This window comes from Vombatus ursinus, unplaced genomic scaffold (genome assembly GCF_900497805.2).
Source record: "Vombatus ursinus unplaced genomic scaffold, bare-nosed wombat genome assembly UNPS02009975.1, whole genome shotgun sequence".
NCBI lineage: Eukaryota > Metazoa > Chordata > Mammalia > Diprotodontia > Vombatidae > Vombatus > Vombatus ursinus.
In genome coordinates, this window is record NW_020949753.1 from 58,288 (window position 1) to 84,680 (window position 26,393).

Sequence of the window (26,393 nt, forward strand, 5' to 3'; positions counted from 1 at the left end):
GAGTTGAGCAGAACCAGGAGAACATTGTTTATAGTAATGGCAAGCATACTTTTAAAACTTCCTTTATTTTTCTTGGTTTTTTTGTCTGTTTTCTTTTACAACATGATCAATATGGAAATATGTTTTGCATGACTTCACATGTATAACCTATAGAAATTGCTTGCCAAGAGAAGGAGGGGAGGAAGGGAGAGAGAGAATTTGGAACTCAAAATTTAAAAAAAAAGTTAAAATTGTTTTTACATGTAATTGGAAAAAAATAAAATATTTAAAATTTAAAAATTTACTTCACAATGACACTACATCATAGGCATGAGGGTTCTTAACCTTTTTGTTTGTGTGTGTGTGTCATGGATCCCTTCAGAAGTCTGATGAAGCTTTGGACTCCTCATAATAATGTTCGTAAATGCATAAAATAAAAGACATTGGTTAACAAAAGAAAACAATTACATTGAAATAGCTATAAAAGCATTTTAAAAAATTTATGGGCTCTCAGATTAAGAGATTCTGTAAGAAGATCTGGTTAATCTATCTAATCTTTTTTGTTTTAAATTTTTCTCATCTTTATCTGCTGAACTATGACGGTCAGTTCGTGTGTAAGTACTCTTCATTTATTCATTCCCTTCTCCTTTTTTCATTTCTGTCAAGTTATTTGACAATATTTCTTGGAGTAAAGTATGAAAACAGGCAATATATAGGAATATCAGCTCCTCAAGGGTAGGAATTATTTCTTTTGCCCTTATATCCCCAGTGCCCAGTATAATGCCTGGCACAGAGAATGTGCTAGATAAGAACTTGTGGTATTAATGGAATTGAAATTTATGATGTGCTTTCCTTAAATTAAAAGATATACACAGACATATATTTCAGAATGGAAACAGGTAAACAGTCCCATGCGATGAGGCAAATTATTTTGCTAAATAAATTCAATTTATTCTTTTAAAGATATGTTAAAAATATCCATCTCCTTTGAAATATAAAAGGGAAGAAGAGAGGCATAGACTTTCCATGAATTACATAAATAAATGCATATATGTATATATACACACACAAGCATACATATATATACATATATAAACACATATATGTACATATGCATATATATTAACTTTAAAAGTCATTATAAGAGCTTCATTATCAACACTTCATATAAAATATAGCATCCAGTAGCATCATCTGATATTGATCACTACCTAGCCCAGTGGGCTAGGGGGCTACTGGGAATCAATGATTGGAATCCAAGAAGGGGGGTCCTTTAAGCTCATTACTTTGGAACCAAGAATATTATCATTCCACTTAAAATTTCCACTTCAGTCAAAAGTAATGAGAACTGCAACTTTACTTGATGTTGTAACACAGTATAACCCACATTATACAGATTGAAAAAACAACAACAACAACAACATTAGCACTTGCTACTTCCCCAGGGAAAGTGAAAGGAGGTGAAAGAAAGACAGAAAGACAGAAAGAAGGAAAGAAAGAAAGAAAGAAGGAAAGAAAGAAAGAAAGAAAGAAAGAAAGAAAGAAAGAAAGAAAGAAAGAAAGAAAGGAAGAAAGAAAGAAAGAAAGAAAGAGGAAGAAAGGAAGAAAGAAAAAAGAAAGGAAGGAAAGAAGAAAAAAGAAAGGAAGAAAGAAAGAAAGAAAAAAGGAAGGAAGAAAAAAGAAAGGAAGGAAGAAAAAAGAAAGGAAGGAAGGAAGAAAGAAAAAAAGAAAGAAAGGAAGGAAGAAAGAAAGAAAAAAGAAAGAAAGAAAAAGAAAAATTAGAGAGAGGGAGAAGAACATGTAATGAGGAGTGCATGTAAAGATGCTCTTCATAAAGTTAGAAAATGACACAAAATCAATTGGCATAGAATCTAATAGGTTAGGAAGCATTACTGTAGAGTCCTCTGAGTGAAAATTTTTTAAAATAATGTTATATTGTCTCTGCAATTACATATTAAAACAATTTTAAACATTTTCAAAGTATTGAATTCCAAATTCTCTCCCTCACTTTCTCCCCTCTCCTTCCCTGAGATGGTAAGCAATCTGATACAGGTCATACATGTGCAATCATGTAAAACATATCCATATTAGCCATTTTGTACAAGAAGACTCAAACAACAACAGCAAAAAGAGAGAAGGAAGAAAGGAAGGAAGAAAGAAAGAAAGAGAGAAAGAAAGAAAGAGAGAAAGAAAGAAGGAAAGAAAGAAAGAAAGAAAAAGGAGGAAGAAGGAAAGAAAGAAAGAAAAGAAAAGAAAAGAAAAGAAAAGGAAAGAAAAGAAAAGAAAGGAAAGAAAGAGAAAAATAACATGCCTATGTTCAGATAATTTCAGTTATTTCTCTGGAGACAGATAGCATGTTTCATCATGAGTCCTTTGGGATTGTCTTGGATCATTGTATTGCTGAGAATAGCTAAGTCATTTACAATTCTTCATCATATAATATTTCTGTTACTAGGTACAATCTTCTCCTGGTTCTGCTCACTTCGCTTTGCATCAGTCCATGTAAGTTCAAGTTTTTCTGAAATCACCCTGCTTGTTATTTCTTATAGAACAATATTTCATCACAATCATATACCACAACTTGTTCAGGCATCCCCCAACTGATGGGCATCCCCTCAATTTCCCATTATTAACCACCACAAAAAGAGCTGCTATGAATTTTTTTTTGCAAGTCAGTCCTTCCCCCCCCCTTTTTTTTCATCTGAGTGAAACTCTTTAAAGATGATACAGTTATGAGACATTTACTTCCAGGTGACATCCCCCTCCCCATATTCTCTTCTTAATGTACTTCTGGAGATTTGGCCCAGAGTCCTTTGGGGGTGATAATACCGTAAATTTAGTTGTATTTATCTCAACTGTGAGGTTTCCAAATAGTTGTCTGAGAGAACCATCCAAAGAGAAATCATTGAGAAGCACTTGGAAGAGTATGACAATAGCAGTATAGGCATCTTTAGTTAAGGCCAAATCTAATGTAATGAAGGAAAGAAGAAGACTCAGAATTGTTATTATTTTGTAACATTCTCTTTTATTTTGAATTTCAAATACTCTCCCTCCCTCCTCCAGCCTCTTCCCCTGCCCTGCCCCCCAAGGAAAATGTAAACACTATGATATCCATTATGCATGTGAAAAGACTCAGAGTTAGTAACTTGGGTTCTTGGTAAAATCCTTGGCTGTAGGTTCCATGGCTGGTCCTGCTATTGTGCAAGGGTTAGCTATGCTGGTGGTACAGTTCCAAGGAGGCTGTTCCCTTACAGCAGAGGCCCCTCATTATGGGATTTTTAGATCAAGTATTTGTTTGGAATGCTGTTACACCCAGCATAACATAAGAATTGTTTCCTAGCATCCCTTCTGGTACATGTAGGCTGTGTGACCCTGGCAAATTATGATATCAATTATACATATTAAGTAATGCAAAAGATATTTACATATTAGCCATGTTGCAAGAAAAACAAGAAAAATAAGGTGAGAAAATTAGACTTCAAATTACACTCAGAGTTCATCAGTTTTCTCTCTGGAGGTGGATAGCATTTTTTTCCCATCATAAGTCTTTTGGAATTGTCTTACATCATTATATTGATTACAGTAGCCAATTCTTTCACAGTTGATCATGATCAGAACATTGCTGTTACTATACACAATGATCTCCTGGTTCTTCTCACTTCACTTTGCATCAGTTCATACAGGTCTTGCCATGTTTTTTTTTTTTTCCTGAAATCACCCTCCTTGTCATTTTTTATAGCACAATAGCACTCCATCACAATCATGTGCCACAACTCATTCAGCTATTCCCCAATGATGGGCATCCCCTCAATTTCCAATTCTTTGCCACCACAGAAAGAACTGCTATCAATATTTTTGTACATATAGGTCCTTTTCCCTTTTCTGCAATTTCTTTAAGATACAAACCTAGTAGTAGCAGTCGAGGGATATGCACTGTTTTATAGCTCTTTGGGTGTAGTTCCAGATTGTTCTGCAGAATGGTTAGACCAGTTCACAACTCCACCAACAGTTTATTAGTGTGCTTATTTTCCCTCATCTCCTCCAGCATTTGTCATTTCTGATAGGTGTGAAATGGTACCTCAGAGTAGTTTTAATTTGCCTTTTTCTAATCAATAGTGATTTAGAACATATTAAAATATGACTATAAATAGCTTTGATCTCTTTTTCTGAAAACTGCCTGTTCATATTCTTTGACCATTTATCAGTTGGGGAATAACTCTTATTTTTACAAATTTGACTCAGTTCCCTATATATTTGAAAATCAGAGAAACTTGTTGTAAACAGTTTTGATATTACTTCACTGTTTATGGTACCTTTTAGTAAAAATGTAGTTTCCCTAATAATCTCTTTTAATTAGGTCTATCTTTGCTTTTGCTCTCTCTGAGATCATGATCGCTATTCCTGCCTTTTTTTTTAAACTTCAGTTGAAGTGTGCTAGATTCTGTTCCAGCCCTTAACTTTAACTCTAAATGTCTTTCTGTTTCAAGTGTGTTTTTTCGCAAACAACATATTGTTGAGTTCTGGTTTCTAATTCATTCTACTATTGGTTTTTGTTTTAAGGAGGAGCACATGTTCACAGTTATGATTAATAACTCTGTATTTCCTTTCATCTCATTTTCTTCTGTTGAACTTTCTCTCTCTCTCTTTGTCCTGTCCCTTATCAAATGATGACTCCAAGGTTGACACCCTTAAGGAGTATGGAAAGAAGGCAATACTTTTGATGTCAATAACTGACAACAATAAAGAAGTTTAGAAGATGGGTCAGGTTTAGGGAGAAGGATAATGAGTTCTATTTTGGGCATATTGAGGTTGGTATGCTTGTGGGACACTGAGCTGGAAATGTTCAATAGACTTAGTTCATGGTTTAGGATTGGAGCTCAGGAGAGAGACTAGGGTTGGATATATATACCAGGATGTGGTTTGCATGGAGATGATAATTAAACCCATGGGAGTTGATGAAAATTTAGAAGAAAGAGAAGAGGACAAGTCCTGAGGAGCACTTACAGTTATGGGTTATGATATGGATGCTTATCCAGCAAAAGAAGCCTCAGTAGAAGTAGTCCAACAGATAGGAGAACAGAGTCATCAAACCATATAGAGAAGAGAGTACAAGTTACAGACTAATTGTTATCTGTATCAAAGGAGAACATTTTTATCCTGAGGAATTTTCTTCACTCATGAAACCTAAGGCCTAGACCAAAACAAAACAAAGAAAAACCAAAACTGTATCCCAGCCTTCAATTACCAATAAAACATTTTGAAAAATGTTTTTTTTGATTGAGAGTGTGGTCAATCAATAACCATCTATTAAGCACCCACTATGTGCTAGGCAGTGTGCCATGTGCTATGGATACAAAGAAAGGTAAAAGACAGTCTCTGCCTTCAAATACCTCATAATCCAATGGGGGAGACAACATGGTAATAATTGTATACAAACAAGCTATGTACAGGTTAAATCAGAGATAATCAATGGATGGAAGGATCTAGAATTGAGAGGAATCGGGAAAGGCTTCCTGGCCTGGAGTCAGGAAGATTCATCTTCATAAGTTCAAATCCAGAGTCATTTTTGTACCAAGGGAAGGGGGCTGGATTCTCAAATACATATCAGCTCTTACCATGTAGGTCTTTACAAGGTGGAAAGACTTTCTACCCTGGGGCTAACTATATGACTGTCAACTGAGGACCATCCTAGCTAGTTAGTATGAAGCAGCTCATCACCAGAGGATTGACAACTACATGAATGACAAGGCCATGAAGACCAATACAGTGGGTTTGGGTTGTACCCCACATTAGTGAAAGGAATAAAATCTTAGAGCTCTCAAAACATTAAAGTAAGCAAGCATTCAAGGGCAGTTATATGACAGAATACTGGATTAATTTCTAAATGGGCATGTACTTGTGAAAATCAACAGAGCAATATTCATATAGAAATAGCTTTATTAAAACTTAAGTGACAAAGAAGATAAAGACATACAACCAGAAGACAACAAAGTCAAAGCTCCTACATCCAAAGCCTCCAAGAAAAATATGAATTGGTCTCAAGCCATGAAAGAGTTCAAAATGGATTTTGGAAAGCAAGTAAGAGAAGTAGAGGAAAAATTGGGAAGTGAAATGAGAGTGATGCAAGAAAATCATGACAAATGAGTCAACACTTGTTAAAGGAGACCCAAAAAAAATGCTGAACAAAATAACACCTTAAAAAGTAGACTAACCCAAATGTCAAAAGAGGTCCAAAAATCCAATGAGGAGAAGAGTGTCTTAAAAAACAGAATTGGTCAAATGGAAAAGGAGGTCCAAAAGCTCACTGAAGAAAATAATTCCTTAAAAATTAGAATGGAGCAAATGGAAGCTAATGGCTCTATGAGAAATCAAGAAATTATAAAACAAAACCAAAAGAATGAAAACATAGAAGACAATGTGAAATCTCATTGGAAAAAACAAGTGACCAAAAAACAGATCCAGGAAAGATAATTTAAAAATTATTAAACTACCTGAAAGCCATGATCAAAAAAAGAAACATCATCTTTCAAGAAATTATCAAGAAAAACTGCCCTGTTATTCTAGAACCAGAAGGTAAAATAGAAATTGAAAGAATTCACTGGTCACCTCCTGCAAGAGATCCTAAAAGGAAAACTCCTAGGAATATTATAGCCAAATTCCAGAGTTCCCAGGTCAAGGAGAAAATATTGCAATCGAGCCAGAAAGAATTAATTCAAGTATTGAGGAAACACAATCAGGATAATGCAAGATTTACCAGCTTCTACATTAAGGAATTAGAGGGCTTGGAATATGATATTCTGGAGGTCAAAGGAGCTAGAATTAAAACCAAGAATCACCTACCCAGCAAAACTGAATACAATCCTTCAGAGGAAAAGAATGGATATCCAAACAAATAGAGGACTTTCAAGCATTCTTGATGAAAAGACCAGAGCTGAATAGGAAATTTGACTTTCAAATACAAGACTCAAGAGAAGCATGAAAAGGTAAACAGGAAAGAGAAATAATAAGGGACTTACTAAAGTTGAACTGTTTACATTCCTACATTCCATGGAAAAATGATATCTGTAACTTGTTTGACCTTTCTCTGTATTAGAGTATTTGGAGGCAATATCTAAATCTATATCTATATAGAGAAGGCATGGGGTGAGTTGAATATGAAGGGATGATATCTAAAAAATTAAATTAAGGGGTGACAGAGGATTGTACTGGGAGAAGGAGAAAGGGAGAGGTAGAATGGGGTAAATTATCTCACACAAAAGCAGCAAGAAAAAGTTTTTACAGTGGAGAGGAAGAGGAGGGAGGTGAGAGGGAATGAATGAATCTTACTCTCATTGGATTTGGTTTAAGAAGGGAATAACATACACATTCAATTGGGTATGGAAATCTGTCTTACCCTACAGGAAAATAGGGGGGGAAGGTAATAAGAGAGGGGGGATGATAAAAGGGAGGTAGATTGGGGAAGGGGTAATCAAAAGCAAACATGTTTGAGGAGGGACAGGGTCAAAGGAAAGAATAGGATAAAGAGGTGGCAGGATAGGATGGAGGGAAATATAATTAGTCTTTCACAACATGACTATTATGGAAGTGTTTTGCATGACTACACATGCATAACCTACATAGAATTCTTCACATTCTTGGTGAGGGTGGATGGAGATGGAGGGAGAGAATTTGGAACTCAAAGTTTTGAAAATGAATGTTAAAAATTGTTTTTACATGCAACTGGGAAATAAGATATACAGGTAATGGGGTATAGAAATCGATCCTGCCCTTCAGGAAAATAGGACGGAAAGGGGATAAAAGAAGGGGAGGGTGATAAAGAAAGGGCAGGTTGGGTGAAGGAGCATTCAGAATGCACACTGTCTTGATGTAGGGGGAGGGGAGAGATGGGGAGAAAACTTGGGACTCAAAATCTTATGGAAATGAATGTTGAAAATTAAAAATAAATTAATTAATTAATAAAAAGCTTAACTGGATGTTAATTTGGAAATTTGCAAAATGGGAGGACTATTTTTAGCATTCAATTCAAAACAGTGTAAAGGTATATATTTTCCTGAACTGTTAAGACAGCTAATCCATCTGTGACATTTATTTTCTCTTATTCCAAACTCTCCTTTTTCATTTCTGTTGTTATTTTACCATGCTTTTTGGAGTGAATTATGAAAATAAAATAAATATAAATATAAAAATTAAATTAAAATAAATAAGAGTGTCATCTCCTCAAGAGCAGGAATTGTTTCACTTTTGCTATTATATCCCTAATATAGTGCCTGGCACAGAAAAGGTGGGTGACAAATGCTTGTTGTATTTAATTGAATTGAAATATATGATGTGCTCAATAATAGCAAAATTGCATAATGATCAATTGTGAATGACTTAGCTATTCTCAGCAATACAATGATCTAAGAGAATTCCAAAAGACTCATGATGAAAAATGCTGTCTACCTCCAGAGAAAGAACTGCTGGAGTCTAAATGCAGATCAAAGCACACTTTTTTCACTTTCTTTTTTTCCTCCATGTTTCTCCCTCTTTGGCTCTGCCTTCTTTCACAACTTGACTAATGTGGAAATATGTTTTGCATGATTGCACATGTATAACTTATATCCAATTGCTTACTATCTCAGGAAGGGAAGAAGGGAGAAAATTTGGAACTCAAAAATTTGTTTAAATGAATGTAAAAATTGTCTTTACATGTAATTGGGGGAAAATGTTATTTTAAAAAAAGAAATGTATGGTGTGCTTTACTTAAGTTTATATATAATATATATGCACATACACATACATATATATTTCAAAATAGAAGGAAATAAGTTGCATCATTTGATAAGACAGATGATATTACTTAACAGATTCACATTTCTTTTTTCTTTTTTTAAATTAGTTTATTTTGAATTATCAACAATCACTTCCATAAGTTCTTGAATTTTAAATTTTTCTCCCCATCCCTCCCCACCTCTCTCCCCAAGATGATGGACAATGTGATATAGGCTATGTATACATACACATTCCTATTAAACATATTTTCATATTAATGATGTTGTAAGTAAGAATTAGAACCAATATGAGGAATCACCAGAAAGAGGAAACAAAACACAGCAGAAGAAAAATAAAGCAAATAGTGTGCTTCGATTGGCATTCAAACTCCATAGTTCTTTCTTCGTATGCAGATAGTATAGCATCATGAGACCTTTGAAGACGTCTTAGATCCTTGCATTGCTGAGAAGGGTTAAGTCTACCAATATTAGTCATTGCACAACATGGCTGTTACTGTGTACAATGTCCTCCTGGTTCTGCTCACTTCACTCAGCATTGGACCATACAAGTCTTTCCACGTTCTTCTGAAATCTGCCTGCTCATCATTTCTTATAGCACAATAGTATTTCATTACATTCATATAGCACAACTTGTTCAGCCATTCCCCAATTGATGGGCATCCTCTCAATTTCCAATTCTTTGCCACCACAAAAAAAGCTGCTATAAATATTTTTGTACATGTGGGTCCTTTTCCCATTTGTGTGATCTCTTTGGGATATAGCCCTAGAAGTGCTATTGCTGGGTCAAAGGGTAGGCACATTTTTATAGCCCTTTGGGCATAGTTTCAAATTGCTCTCCAGAATGGTTGAATCATTTCACAATTCCACCAACAATGCATCAGTGTTCCAATTTTCCCACATCTTCTCCAACATTGATCATTTTCCTGTTTTGTCATGTTGGCCAATCTGATAGGTGTGATGTGGTACCTCAGAGATGTTTTGATTGGCATTCCTCCATTCAATAGTGATTTAGAGCATTTTTTCATATGGCTATAGATGGCTTTAATTTCTTCATCTGAGAACTGCCTGTTCATATCCTTTGACCATTTATCAATTGAGGAATGACTTGTATTCTTATAAATTTGACTTAATTCTCTATATATTTTAGAGATGAGGCCCTTATCAGAGAGACTGGTTGTAAAAATTCTTTCCTAATTTTCTACTTTCCTTCTCATCTTGGTTGTATTAGATTTGTTTGTGCAAAGACTTTTCAATTTAATGTAATCAAAGTTATCCATTTTGCACTTTGTAATGTTTTCTATCTCCTGTTTGGCCATGAATTCTTCTGTTCTCCTTAAATCTGATAGGTAAACTATTCCTTGCTCTCCCAGTTTGCTTACAGTATCAGCCTTTATATCTAAATTCAATTTACTTTTAAAAGGTGTATTTAAAAGTATCCATCTTCTTTTGCAGCATAAAGGAAGTGAAGAAGGAAAAAGACAGGCACAGACTTATATCTTGGAAAGTCTTAACAAGAATTTCATTGTAGCCCCATCCATACTATACAATGCATAGCCCAGCTCCCTGACAGTATATGAAGCTCTCACTACCTTTGAACAAAGGATATTGGGATTCTACTTAAAATTTTCACTTCAGTCAAAAGTAATGTGAGCTTACACCTTTATGTGATATTCTAGGCCAGATAATCCATTTTCTTCAAAGTAAAAAACCAAGAAGAATAGCAGCACCTGCTTCTACCCCAGGTGAACTGAATTATGACAGTGACAATTTCAATCTTTATAAAAGGTGCTTGTGTATTCCAACAAACTTTATTTCTGTTTTGTGCTTGCCCCACGGGAGAGAGACATCCATCTTCTATCATTAGTGTATAAAAGTGAAATCTCAGAGAAAGAATCTGGGATAGATCACACATATCTCCTACGTCTTAGGAGCTCACATCACCAGGACTGTTTGAATCCTAAAATAAAAAAAAAATAGAATACCTGTTAATAGCTTGTTTCCATGTCTTCTAATCAAGGGTATTTGAGCGCCAGATTCTGCTTAAAACTATCATGTGCCTTTCTATCTAGAGTGCACATTAGATAGTAAATGAAGTAGTTCATTAAAAGAATAATGGAGGTGAAGAATTAACTTCCATAACTGAATGGGACACTCAGTCATGAGTGAAGCCTGAGAGGAGATTTGGGGCTCAGTTAGGTCTGAGGACACTTCCACTGATCTTAAGGTCTGTAAGGAGTGATGTGTTTTAGATCTAAAACTAGGTCTCAGTTTTCACACCTGTGAAGTAAGGGGGTGGGAATAGATGAGCCCTAATGTCCTTTCCAGGGCAGCTAGGTGGTACAGTGCCCTTGGAGTCAAGATGACTCAAGTTCAAATCCAGCCTCAGACATTTAGTAGCTGTATGACCCTGGGCAAGACACAACCCTATTTGTCTGAAGCCAGATTTGAACTCAGGAAGATGAGCCTTCTGACTCCATGCCTGGCACTCTATCCACTGTGCCATCCAGCTGCCCCCACAGTAAGCCTAACTTAATCTGTGATCTTATATTTTTGCCTTCAAGAGGAAAATACATCTAGGCAGGAGGATAAGAACAGCCAATCCTCTACTATTTTCAAAACAGGTTTCATTACACAAGAAACCAAAGCTATACAAACATGTAGGGGCATGGTTCTTTTGCTTGATTTGACGCTTCATATCACTTCTTACAGACACCATGCTGTCATTTAAAAAACAAATAAATCAGGTTCATAATATTTCCAGTGCTGAAACGTTCTCAAGCCGGTGTCACTAGCCACCCTGCCTAAGATGAACCAACAACAAAACTGTACCCAAACTCTTTACCCTTTCACTTTGTTGATTTTTCATTAAAATTTTAAAAAGAAATAGGAAAACAACTGTGCGTTGTAGAGGTAACTTCTTATTTCTCATGCAACAACTTAGTTTAATGCACATCATTTCTGAAAACTAGTTCCTTCTTCCCTTCTTTCCTTCCTTGTCCCCTCCCTTCATTTCTTCCTCCCTTCTTTTCTTCCTTTTCTCTCCCTCTCTTCTTTCTTTCCTTCCTTTCTCTTTTCCTTCCTTCCTTCCTTCCCTCCTTCCTTCCTTCCTTCCTTCTTTCTTTCCTTCCTCCCTCCTTTCCTTCTTCCCTCATTCCCTTCCTCTATTTTCTCCCTTCCTTCCTCTCTTCCTTCCTCTTTCTGTTCTTCTCTTCTCTCCTCCCCTCCTTTCCCCCTTCTCTCTATCAGTCTCTCTGTCTCGTTGTCTCTTTATCTGCATTTGTCTATCTGTTTCTCTGACTCTGTCACTTTGTTTTTGTCTTTTCTGTTTCTGTGTGTGTCTATCTCTCTGTTTCTCTTTACAGAGCAGTCCTATGGCTTCTTCCTTCCCTCTTCCACCCTGTCCTTTTTAGGTAGATATTTTGTGCAGGTTGAACTCTTTCAGGTCCCATGAATTGAATCACTTTTCTCCTCATTAAGTAGCTGGGGGTTCAGTGTAGTCAGGGAGACCTGAGTTCAAATCCAATTTTAGAAATTCACTAGCTACTAGGTGACCCTGGGCAACTCACTTAACTGCTACCTGCCTCGGTTTCCTCATCTGTAAAATGGGGATGATAATAGCACCTACCTAGAAGGATTGTTGTGAGGATCAAATGTGAGATTTTATATATATATGTAATATATGTATATATATATATATTATACACATACGTGTGTGTATATTGCATTGCAAACCTTAAAGTTTTATGGAAGTGCTAATTATTATTATTATTATAATAATTCAGGGAAGTACATTCTTTCTTGAGTTATTGATTGCTTATGTTACCTCCAACAGGGTGCCCAATGGCCTCAGATGTGTACACTACAAAACTGCCAGTCATCTCCTTCAGTACTTCACTGATGGACTTTGTATAATCCTTAGGGCTGATGCCTTGACCTTCTCAACTTTGTCTTTGTTGATGTCAATTCCAATGATCCAGGAAGCACCTGCTGCTTTACACCACATAATAACTGAGAGGCCAACTCCTCCCAGCCCAAAGACAATAGATCCAGGGGTGACCTATGGTGATGAAAAAATGCAGGACCTTATAATTAATGATTATACTAATAAAACTGAGATTGTAGTAAGTCTGGAATCTTGGGAAACATGAGATCTAGAGCATGATTTGCAGCCACTGGTAAACTGGTATAATAACAATGATAATGATGATAGTATTTTTGTAATACTTCAAGATGTGCAAAAAGCTTTACAAATAGCATGTCACATTGTTGATCACAAGAAACCCAGGAGGTACATATTGTCCCCATTTTACAGATTCAGAAACTAAAGCACACAGAGGCAAAGTGACTGGCCCAAAGTTACACAGCTAGCAAGTGTTGGAGATGGGATTTGAATTCAGCTCTTCCTGATTCCAAGTTGGGCACTCCAACAACTATACAACCTAGGTAACTGTGAAATGATGAAGGGATTAAGAACACAGGCAGTTTAAAGATCAGAGACAGAGAAACTTTCTCATTTTTTTGAAAAAAATTTAAAATTTCTTAGTTTGTTTTTTTTAGTTTTTGAAGTTCACTTCCATAAGCTTTTGAGTTTTAAAATTTTCTCTGCCTTCCACCCTTTTCCCCTTCCCAAGTTGGTGTGCAATCTGATGTAAGCTATATGTACATTCTTATTAAACGTATTTTCACATTAGTTATGTTGTGAAGAAGAATTTAAACTAATGGGAGGAACCATAAGAAAGAAGAAACAAAAGAAAACAGAAGACAAAAAATAGCAAATTGTACTGGCCGTGTGCCGACCTTCTGCCGGCCGCGCGCCGATACCCTCTCCTCCTATAAGGAGCAGGCTGCCAGAGTCATACTTACTTCCGAGTCTTCGGTCCTCAGCCGGATAAACACACAGAGACGAGCCATCGGGAGGCGCCAACACCAGAGCTTTATTCAGAGGCCATCACAGCAAGCCATCATAGCAAGCCCAAGCAGCAAGGCCAGAGCAACAGAACAGGAGCCAAGAGAGAGCGCGTGTGATCTGACCACGCTCGTTCCTAAATACCTACCTAGCCCCTCCTCCCCATCCCGCTTACTAGCCAATGATTGTAGGGTCAGATACCAGAAGGGGCTGTCTGAGTTTAGCACACCAAGGGGGAGGGAGTGACGTAGGAGGCTAGGACCGGATACAGGGAGGAGGCACCTGGGATTGACGTTGCATAAACAGAGTACGTGACTTAGGAAGTCAGACTCAGATACTGGGAGGAGGGGTCTGGGTCAGTGCTGCACGAAGGGACCCAGGAAGTCAGGAAGGTCACAAGAGGCGTCTGGGGATGACGTTGCATATAGGGAGGGGACCAAGCAAAGGGAACTCAGTCCTCTGCCTTCCCACTCCCACGTGGCACCGCCCCTTGCCTCAGGAGCTCAAGCTCCGGCTACTTCCTTGCACCCAGCTTATCTCACATAGCACTGCCCACTGCCTCAGGGCTTCTCCGTATCCAGCCCATCCCAGTTCACCACGACTCTGCCTACCACAGCCCCTGCCTCGACTTCCAAAATACCCAGATCCTACCCTACTCTTGCCACAGCGCCCAGCCTGGTAGCTGCCAACATCAGACAGTCCCTCACAGCAAATAGTAAGCTTTGATCTGCATTTAAACTTCATAGTTCTTTCTTTGGATGTGGATACCATTTTCCATTATGAGATCTTTGGAGATGTTTTAGATCCTTGAATTGCTGAGAAGGGCTAAGTCTATCAACATTAGTCATCACACAACATGGCTGTTACTGTGTACAACATTCTCCTGGTTCTGCTCACTTCACTCAGCATCAGTGCATACAAGTCTTTCCCAGGTTTTTCTGAAGGTTGCCTGCTCATCATTTCTTACAGCACAATAGTATTCCATTACATTCATATAGCACAACTTGTTCAACCATTCCCCAATTGATGGGCATCCCCTCAATTTCTAATTCTTTGCCACCATAGAAAGAGCTGCTGTGAATATTTTTGTACATGTGGGTCCTTTTCCCATTTGTATGATCTCTTTGGGATACAGAAGTGGGATTGCTAGGTCAAAAGGTATGCACATTTTTATAGCCCTTTGGGCATAGGAGAAACTTTCTTATTAAAGGAAACACATACCGGCACTTGCCAAAGAAGAATAAGTAACTATTTGACTGTTACAAGTAACTTTACGTAGATCTTTTTTAGGCCTTCCCTGATTCCTCAGAGTTAGTGCCTCCCTACCAAAAAAGGTATTGGATTGGTATGTATTTTGTATCTATTATATATACACATGTAATTTCCCCTAATAGAAGGTAAGCTCCTTCAGGGCAGGAATGGTTTACTTTCTTCTCTTTGTAGGACCCAGGGCCTACCTCAGTGCCTGGCATACAGTAGATCTTTAATAGCTTATTAATTGATTATTGCTTATTGATTGATTGTTTCTTGCTTGTCAATGGATTGCAGTGTACCCGTGAGCTCAATAATGTGGATACTGCTGTGGTACAAATCCCAAACCATCCATAATTGATCATTCTATGGAATTCTTACTCATGTCTTCTCATAGAACCTTTATGGAAAAATCTACCAAAAACATTGGAGGTCTTCTAGGTCTTTTAACACTCAGTATGTACCAGGACATCACTCTAGCGAACTGTTATTCTCCTGTCTCACAATATAAACTTGTCTGTCAATCATGTCATTGTTCAGTTGTTTCTAGTCTTGTCTGACCCTTTGTGACCCCTTTTGAGGTTTTCTTGGCAAAGATACTGGAACAGTTTGCCATTTCCTTCTCCAGCTCATTTGACAGATGAAGAAACTGAGGCAAACAGGGTTAAATGACTTGATCAAGGTCACATGGCTAGTAAATGTCTGAGGCTGGATTTGAACTCAGGTCTTCCTGACTCCAGCACCAGTACTCTATCCACTGTGCCACCTGGCTGCCTTGCTAATCATAAAGCTCTCTTTTTATACCATTTTTCACATACAACTGTACAAAATACAAACATTAATGAAGCATCTATTATATGCAAGTCACTGAATGTAATGTTTTGGCATAATATTTTGAACATAATATTTTCTGCACTAAATAGGTTATCCATTGAGCCATGTTAAGACAATTTCAAAGCTAATCTCTGAAAATTTCAAGTTCTGAATAGCCATTAACATTGAATTACTCAAAAAGATGCTACTAGAACAAATGAAACATCTACTACACATGTGGGACCACGAGCTTTTAGAATAGCTCCAGGGAGACCCAACAAGTAGATTTAAAAAAAAAAACAAACAAAAAACCTGAATCTTATTATGCTGTTTAGCATGTGCTATATATTAGGTATTGAAACCAAATTTTATGTAAGGAATCACTTTCTGCTGTCATTTTCCTGGACTAATTCAATCACTGGACATAGGAATTAGTGCTACCTGAGATCCCTTTATAATACACTAGCTTTGGTGGTCCTCCTTGACTGAGGTCAAGATTTCTGTTCCATGGATTACCTACCATCTACCATTATGCACATCACTGTTCCACTTCAGCAATAAGCTTCATAGATATGGTATTGCCTTATTACTTTAGGTATAAGCAACCATATATTAAAGATCATAGTACAAGAAAAAAAGAAGAGAAGGAGATCATATACTTCTTAGAGCTGTGGGCAGGAGATGTATTCTTAACCAAAAGAGAGACAAAGATGATTTCCAGGTACTATGCTAAGTGCTGGAGATACAAAAATCATAAAAAACAGACTTGCAGCCTCAAAACCACATATGGCCCTCCAGGTTCTCAAATGCGGCCCTTGACTGAATCCAAGTTTCACAGAACAAATTCTTTTATTAAAGTGATTTGTTCTGTGATGTTTGGATTCAGTCAAAAGGCCACACTTGAGGACCTAGAGGGCCACATGAGGCCTCAAAGCTGCAGGTTTCCTACCCCTAAGTCTAGCAGTTTACAATCTGATGGAAGAGGTAGCATGCAAATAACTTTGTATACATAAGTTATTTCAGGATAATGGGAACTGATCAGTAGAGGGAATTAAGACAGATCAGGAAAGGCTTCCTATACCAGGTGGAAATTTATCAGGGATTTGAAGGAAGCCAGAGAAGGCAGGAGGTGGTTATGAGATAGAAAGCATTCCATATATGAGGTACAGCTAGTGAAAATGCCCAAGGCTGGAGGCAGAGGCAAGATGGCAGAAAGTAGGAAGTAGTACAGCTGAGTTTCCATCTACAAAAGTCCGAAAAGATCTAGACAACTCACCAGATTGAATCTTGATGGGAAAATCTAACTCTGTATAGATAGAAAAAGAAGTCTGCTGATATTGCGGATGGATCAGTCCAGGAGCAAACCATGTATAGAGTACTCCAGCACCCAGGAGGAGGAGGATCTGTGACACTACCTAAATCTTCACATCAAATTTCTCTGACAAGGATTTGGTAACTCAGATTCATATACAATTAGTAAGTATAATATGATCAGAATCCATCCCCCAATATATAAATGGTCAAAGGATATGAATAAACAGTATAGTACTCAAAAGGACAACTGCAAAATATTCACAACCACATGAAAGAATTCTCCAAATTATTAATAATAAAAGACATTCAAATCAAAACAAACCTGAAATTCCACCTCATGCCTTGCAAATTAGTAAAAATGACCAAAAAAATGACAACAGTCACTGTAGAGGGGCTGTGGAAGGATAGGCACGCTAATACTTTGTTGGTGGAGCTGTGAAATGGTACAACCATTTTGGAAAGCAATTTGGAATTAAGCCAATAAAGCAACGAAATTTTCCATGTCTTTGAATCAGAGACCCCATTACTGGGTTTCTACTCAAGGAATCCAATCAATAAGAAAAAAGTCCATATATATTCCAAAATACTTATAGTGACACTTTTTGTGATATTTAAGAATTGGAAACAAAAGAGATGCCCATCAATTGGGGGATGGCTAAACAAATTATGTGCATGAATATGATGGAATATTACTATGCTGTAAGAAATAATGTATTTTATGATGAATACTGGAGGAGCATGGAAAGATCTACATGAACTGATGCAGAGTGAAGTAAGAAGAACCAAGAAAACAATATACATGATAACTAAAACAATATAAAGGGAAAGAACAACTAACTACATGACAAAAAATAAAGTAAATGTAGCAAAATTATGAAGATCAAGCAGGACTCAAAAGAGGAGATATGAGAAGACATCTCCAACCTACCCCTTCATGGAGGTGGGAAGTCCACAGGGGTTACACATTACACATGTTTTCTGGACCTCTTAAAAATTAGCACAACTTGTCAATATAGTGAAAAAAGTTCAGAAACATGTGGAAACAATAATCAATGTGCCCTCCATACTAGAAACGTTTTCAGCACAGAAAATCCTGACAGACCTTGGGTTGTGCTGGTACAGCTCCTGAGAATTCACAGCCATCTCTCTATTAAGGAAAGCCTTGGAGAACAACTTAGAAGAGGAATGTTTTACTTGATGAAAATTATCTACGTTGTCTCCTAATCAATACAAAACACAATTTAGTTGAGATTATATTGTGTATTCCATTTATATTTGATACCATATTTCTAACAGCAGAAACTTTATATAGATGTTCTCTCCCCTTTAAAATATGAGCTCCTGGAGAGGAGGATGGCCTTTCTTTTCTACTTGTTTCCTTCATCCTTTGCACATAGTAAGTGCTCAGAGGATGAGTTTTCATTGATTCATTCATTCAGCACATGCTTTTGTGACACAAAAGAATTTATCCAAATTGCTGATATAAAATATGACTATTCCCGATGCCAAAACCATCTGAATGAAGAATAAGAATTTGAGATTTCCAATTTGGTGTTTAATTGAGGATTTTTATTTGTTCTTTTTCTAGTTTTTTTTAGTTGCATTCTCAATTCATTGTTCTGCTTTTTCTCTATTTTATTGATGTAGACAATATAAATTTTTCCCAAGTACCCTTTGGCTACATCCCATTTGGTATGCTGTCTCATTGTTGTCTTTTTCTTTAAAGAAATTATCCCTTATTTTTATGATTTGTTCTTTGACCCACTTATTTTTTAGGATCAGATTATTTAATTTCCAGTTAATTTGTAATCTCTTTTCATTGTCCATTATTGAAGAGATTGCAAATTAAAAACATCTTAAGAGAAGCTGAACCTGGGTACTGACTCCCAGGGAGGGTGCTCTATCAGATGATTTCCTCTTTATTGTATCATACTATAACCATACACTATAACCAGGTCTGGTTATAGTGTGTATGTGTATACATACATATATATACACACATATATACATACACACATTATGTATACACACAAACATGTATATATGCACACACATATATACATACATATACACATACACACACACATATATTACATATGCTGGGCTGGTAAGCTGTTTCCCAGGGAGCTGTGTATATATATTAATTAGAAATTCACTTAGATAAGGGGGAAGATTTTATAAAAAATGCAAATACTGACTATTAGTCACTAACTTATCAGTTTAAATTCATTCCATCAGCTTTTTTGCCTCCTAGCCCCAGGACTTTTGATCACAGAGTGGTGATAGATGTTTTTGGATCCAGGTGGCGTGCTCTTTTGGGGAACCTGAGGGCAGAGGCATGGATGAAATTATTACTGGGGTCCTGCCAACAGGAGATTTGAGAAGTAGGAGGAATCCAAAACTGAGATGGGAACTTTACCTTAGAATTTTACCAAGGCATTGTGGAATGGTGGAAAAGGCTATAGGGTAGGCTCTCAGGGAAAATGATGAGAACACACTGGATTGAACCAAGCATCTGATTATCTGAAATCAGCTCATGGCAGAATAGACAGCATCAATGACCGGCTACACTATTGATCCTTCCTTGTTCTGAAGGTGCTGAACTGACTGGTACTGAATTCCTACTCCTCATCCTCATCTTTCTTTTTCTCCAGTTCCTCTGTTTCCTGATCTACTTAAATAAGGATTTCTCCCATTTCCTTAATCTGTTCCTGTTATACCTTATTTCTGCCCATGAAAGGAATATGATACCTATAGCAACAGTCTGAGCTGAGTGGCCAAAAGATAATGAATTCCTGGAAGGCAGGGAGAGGGAAATAACACAGCATTTTTTCATGTGACTGTAAATTATTTTGATTTCTTCATTAGAAAACTTCTTGTTCATAACCTTTGACCATTTATCAATTGGGGAATGACTCAAAAACCAAGAGAACATTGTATACAGTAACAGCAATATTGTATTACCTTTGAGCAAATAAGTCATTTTCACTATTATAAATACAAAAATTATCTAGAAAGGACATATGAAAAAAGACTCTATTTGCATCCAGAGAAAGAACTGATACACACACATAAACATATATATGTGAGTGTGTATGTGTGTGTGTGTGTTTGTGTGTGTGTGTGTGTGTGTGTGTGTATATATATATATATATATATATATATATATTTGTGTCTAATAGTAGCCATCCTAGGGTTGGGGGAGCAAAAAAAAAGAAATTTACATGATAATTTTATTATATATTAAAAAAGAATAGCAAGTTGCGCATAATAGAGTTATAGCTTCATGTGCAATTATCTTTTCATTACACCATGTTATGGAAATGTTTGTTTTATTCCATAAATTAAAAATAAATAAATAATTTAAAAAAAAAAAGGAGATAATGCAGGCACACTAGGGGATAGTGGGCCTATTTCTTTAATTTTAGTGTCCCACAGAGCCAGGTTTCTGCAGAGAAGGGAGCTACTAGGCAGCTCTTGGCCAGAAAAACAGATCAACCCTTGAGAATCTAGAGCGGCAACAGGGGAAATTTCTAAAGGACTTCAGGAGTGTGGCCAGGGAGTATAGAGGTGATCAAATATGCAGCTTGGGTTTAGTTGCATTTTCAGGGTCAGTACTTTAGCGCCAGTTGGCAAAGGGTCGAAGTCATGAAGATAGAGGAACAACATAAGTATTCCTCATGGCAGGAAGTCTCAGAGTAGCTACCATGGGTTGTTTTCTGTGCTGGCAACCATGCAACCAACTACACAGTCCCTCTCCTGCAAGCAGGTGAGCCTTACAACTCATTCTCTTGTGAAATGTCTCATTTGCTGGTAGGTAACCATAGGCAGAGGAAGGGTGACCAAAGTTTAAGGACAGGTGAGATTTAGGGGAGAAGGTCTGATCACAAACTTACATTCATGTATGCTTTATGTCATTACTTCAATTGCATGACAATGGCATACAGAAGAGCTTAAGTTGACATTTAATAAATGTTAATGTAGAAGTTAAGGATACAGTTGCCAGCTTCATCTAGACTACATGTAAACTGACCAATTTCATAATTAACTGATGCTTCCAGTGCAACTACATTCAATGACATTCTTAATTTGATTTCAAACCTGAAGGGTAGGATTATATTTACTACTGCATCTAAACTTTAAATAGTATTTATAGCATAAAAAGCATTAATGAAGAAGAAATACAAACATTGCTTTAATTTTTTTATGTCAAGATGGAGAAAATAATTGATTAAATACACCAGTTGTACTTTAGTTACAGCGTTGGTGATAGTTACAGACACATCAGTTGATGTACCTAGACTTGTTCTGTTTGAAGAGGACAGTACCAGGAGCAATCAATAAACATGTCAAAAGGGCCAATTTATGGAAATTGAAGAGATGTCCATCAATTGGGGAATGACTGAACAAGTTGTGGCATATGAATGTAATGGAATACTATTGTGCTATAAGAAATGATGAGCAGGCAGACTTCAGAAAAACCTGGAAAGACTTACATGAACTGATGCAAAGTGAAGTGAGCAGAACCAGGAGAATATTGTACACAGTAACAGCAAGATTGCAGGATGAACAGCTGTGAATTACTTAACTATTCTCAGCAATACAATGATTCAACATAATCATGAAGAACTCATGACAAACAACGCTATCCACCTCCAGAGAAAGAACTGATGGAGTTTGAATGCAGATCAAAGCACACCATTTTTCACTTTCTTTTTTTTTCATGTTTTTTTTTGGGGGGGGAGAGATCTGTGTTTCCTTTCACAACATGACCAATATGGAAATCTGTCTTGCAAGATTGCACATGTATAACATATCAAATTTCTTTAGGGAAGGATGGAGAATTTGGCACTCAAACTTAAAAAAAAAGAATGTTAAAATTGTTTTTACATGTAATTAAAAATAACATATTATTATTTTGGCAAGGCAATCAGGGTTAAGTGACTTTCCCAGGGTCACACAGTTAGCAAGTATCATGTGCCTGAGGGTGGATTTGAACTCGGGTCCCCCTGACTCCAAGGCTGGTGCTCTATCCACTGTGCCACCTAGCTATCCCTAAAAATAACATATTATTAAAAAATAATACTGATGCATGAGCCAAACTAGATGCATTTGGTAATGGCAAACTAGCTGGCCTACTTTATATGGGAGAAGCACTGTTTTGAGAATGAAGACAATTCAAGTCCAAAGTTTCTTACAGGTAATCAGAAAATGCCAAGTAAATACAAGCAATGAAAGTGATTTTTTTAATGTAACTTAGACCTCTAAAAATACAAATTAATCTCAGCAACTAAAAGCTGCTGAGATATAATTATAGGCAATGTTAGCACAAAAAAGCAAAGATTTAGTTAAGATATTTTCTGCTGACAAATTGGCAAAGCTAGCTAGCCCATGGGAGATGTTAGGTTAAATACAAAAATGGAGAGGGATGAATGGTACAATGACAATGCCTTTTTGCAGAATCATTTATCTACTAAATAGGGGGTCATAATCTGGAGAACGGATGAACGAGTAAAGTATCTATTAAAGTGTTTACTATGTCCAAAGGCACTGTGCTAGGCACTAGTGATACAAAACAGAAAAGTAAGGCAGCTAACATTCTAATGTGGGAGATAATTCATCTTTCAGAGGCAAATCAGATGGAAAAATTGCATGGTCCTTAGGGTTCAAAGCAGATGGTAATACCTCTTCTTTGAAGCCATTTCCATATGGGTTTCTGATGTTGTACCATTTGACAATGTCAAAGACTGGTGACAAGAAATTTCTTTCCTAGGTCTTAAGTAGCAGTATCTATACAATCTATAGTGGCACCTGCCAGGTTGGATCTCCACAGGAGTTGCTTCCCAGGGTGATGGCTGAGGGTACTGGGCTATTCCGAAGAGACCAAGGTCCTGGGCTGAACTCCATTTAACTGAGAAGAAATACTGGTCAAGACGGTGGTGGTTGTTTGACTTGCCTAGCACAAGTGGTGATGGTGGTAGTTTGACATGTTGCCTCCTGACAATGAATTTGGTTTTGTTCCTTAAAATACATTGATAACTGTATTTCAATATAATTTGTTTCCTTTGTATTCCTATGTGTTTTATGCACTTAAAAATACTGTTCTGCAACTCTAAAGTATCACCTCATACCTATCAGATTGGCTAACATGACAGAAAAGGAAAATGACAAATGCTGGAAAGATATGGGGAAATAGGGATACTGATGTACTGTTGGTGGAATTGTGAACTGGTCCGACCATTCTTCATAACAATTTGGAACTATGCCCCTAAAGCTATATGCCCGTTGCCCCAGGAATACTACTATTAGATCTATGCCCCAAAAAGATAAAAGGAAAAGGATTCATATGTACAAAAATATTTATAGTAGCTCTTTTTGTGGTGGCAAAAAATTGGAAATTGAAGGGATGCTCATTAAGTGGGGAGTGTCTGAACAAGTAGTATATGATTGCAATGAAATACTATTGTTCTGTAAGAAATGATAAAGGTGGTATTCTATTTGTTTTCTTATCTAATTTTTCTCCTATCTCTTCAGGAAGCCTCGCTTTTCAACAAAGATACATGTAACAATTTACTTTGGACTTATTCTCCCTGAGCTATATTGGCTACATTTTCTCCTTAGAGGTCTAGGTAATAGTGGTAAGGGTCAGAGTTGTAAGAGATGGTTTCAAAAAACCCTGGGAAGCCTTATTTAAACTGATGCAAAGTGAAGTGAGCAGAATCAGGAGAATGTTGTATACAGTATCATCAATATTATGACAATGATGAACTTGGCTACTCTGATCAATATAATGATCTATGACAATTTTAAAGAACTCATTCTTCTCCAGAGAGAGAACTGATGAATTATGAGTGCAGTTTGAAGCATGGTTTTTTTTTTCTCTTTCTTTTTCTGGCCTTTTTTTTTGGTTGCATGGTTAATATGTAAATATATTTTGCATTGTTATGTTAGATAAAATTCTATATTATCCAGCACTAATAAAAGTACAAGTTTAATGTCTTAAACACACACATGCCAAAAAAAAATAATGTTCTCAAAAGAGGTCCATAAGCTTTCCCAGACTCCTAGGGTGCCCCATGACAAAAAAAAATTAAGAACTCTTGCACCAAGAGAATTAGCTAAAGGCTGAGTTGAAAGAATTGAAAAGGCCAGTTTCTTAATCCATCCATCATCTCTGCCAACTTGATAGATTAGTTCCATTATATATTATACTTTGTCCTTGAATCCTTTCCTTTTCTGTCCAATCAACACTCACACTCTGTCAAACCTCTGCCATAGGGAAATTTCACAAACTTTCTATCTTGCCTAACACATTATCCAATTTCATCTAGGCCCTCTTTGCTGCAACATGACAATCATTTTATGCTTCCCTCACTCAGTGAATCACACTGGCAGTTGCACCGGTTCCAAACTTTCCCCTATCTCTTTCTACAGCTTCTGCACTATGCCACATGCACCCTTTCCTCTGTCTCTGCTCTCTCTCTCTGTCTCTCTCTTTCTCTCTCTCTTTTTCTCTCTCTCTGTCCATCTCTTTCTGTCTGTCTGTCCCTGAAGAAGGTCTTGATTTCTATTTAACTGAGAATATTAAGGGCATTCATTACAGATACCTTATGCATCCCTACATTTGGGGGATATGATGGAGCCAGCACAGACTTCCTTTCATGAGCTGATTGTTAAGTTTTCAGCATGGGAATTCACACATTGGCATTGGCAAACAGATTTCAATCAGGGCTTAATTAATTGTTGTGTTGATTTTATATGCTTAAGAAAGCATGAAGAAAATGTTAATGAAGCAGATAAAACCTAAAAGTTTATCATGAATATATTCTTCCCAGAGAGCTGAAAGTATGTCATATATATTTTCCCCATAGTTGTTACTCCCACAATCCTGCCTACACTACACCTCAAAATCCTTCTCCCTTTCACACACACACACACACACACACACACACACACACACACACATGCACATTCTCTCTTCCTTTGTTCCAGTCTTTGAGGATGAAATGACCTTTCTCCTTGCCAAGGTTAACCTCTCTACTTATGCCCTTACTTAGCTAGCCCATGGGAGATGTTAGGTTAAATACAACTCCTCTGGGAGTTTGCCCTTTGATCATTGACTCTCTTATTCTCATTGTAAGTCTGTTATCTACCAGTTCTTTCTCTGCTGCCAATAACCATGCCCTGATCTCATCCATCCTTAAGAACAAAAACAAAAACAAAAACAAAACCTGAAAGCACTTAACCTGATCCTCCCATGCCTTCATGTTTTTATCCTGAGTTTCTTTTCCTTTTCACTGAATCCCAGAATCCCAGAGTTGGAAGGTTCGTAAGAGGCCACATCTAAACAAAAATCTCTGCTCCATACTTGACAAGTGGCCATTAAACCTTTGCTTTAAGACCTGAAATGAAGCTTTTTACCTCTTACTTAAGGCAGCCCATTACATTTTTGCATCATTTTAATTATTAGGAATATGTTCTTAATATTGGGTCTCAATTTGTCACTGCAACAATTTCTTTTGTTTCTACTCTTGCCAGCGGGGGATAAGCCTGCCATATCTAATCCCTCTTCTAGGCCCAGCTCCAAGAAAAAGCCACCTACCCTAGTTACCAAGTATATTTGTGTTGTTGTTGTTGATACTTTGTTTTCAAAGAGGACCAATGATATCACCAGGTGATGTCTTGACTTGCTAGTGAGTTAGATTTAAGTGAGGCAAAGTTGCACAAAATCATCAGCCTCAATCTCTCTTCCAGAGTCATCCAAGTCCAATGGCAAGAAAAAACTCAGGATGACTGGCCATGGCCTGGGATGCAGTGGATGACCTTTGCATCTTCAAAGATAACTGTGACAGGTCACAGGTGATAACTATAAATTCTCCATAATTGCATGTTGGGTTATGGGACCCTCTAAAATCTCAGTTAAGGCAAGTTAAGCTTCTTATATTTGAATTCAGGAAATAGTTCGGTCTATCACATGGACATCATTGTGTCACATATTGAATCACAGATCATAGGACCATAAAGCTGGAAAGGACTTCAAAGGTCAGCTTAGTTCTATCTTTTCATTTTACAGATGTGTAAACTGAGATTCACAAAGGTTATCTATCTTGCCCCAAATCACTTGGTAAGTAGCCATCAGAAATACAATATGAGCCCGAGTCCTCTGATCCCAAGCCAGTCTCCTTTCTACTTTGCCACATTGAATATTCATGTTCAAGTAAATGACAGATAAATTAGTCTTGGTCATAGAATCACAGAATCTCCAAGTTGGAATAGATCTCAAATGAGTCATTTAGATTAACTCATACTTTTCTACAACATACCTAACAAGTGGCTATCCAGTTTCCACTTGAAGACCT

General features: G+C 37.0%; 1 protein-coding gene across 1 annotated transcript in view; it reads right to left on the reverse strand.

Annotated features, from left to right (window-relative positions):
* Positions 1–10,284: 10,284 nt before the first annotated feature.
* LOC114036730 (alcohol dehydrogenase class 4 mu/sigma chain-like) overlaps positions 10,285–26,393 on the reverse strand; it is a 53,632-nt gene continuing 37,523 nt past the window's right edge. Inside the window, exons 9-10 of the transcript XR_003568362.1 lie at positions 12,574–12,807; positions 10,285–10,707 (exon numbers count right to left, since the gene is read on the reverse strand). The gene's annotated coding sequence lies outside the window, so the exon portion shown is untranslated. The remainder of the gene's footprint in view (positions 10,708–12,573; positions 12,808–26,393) is intronic.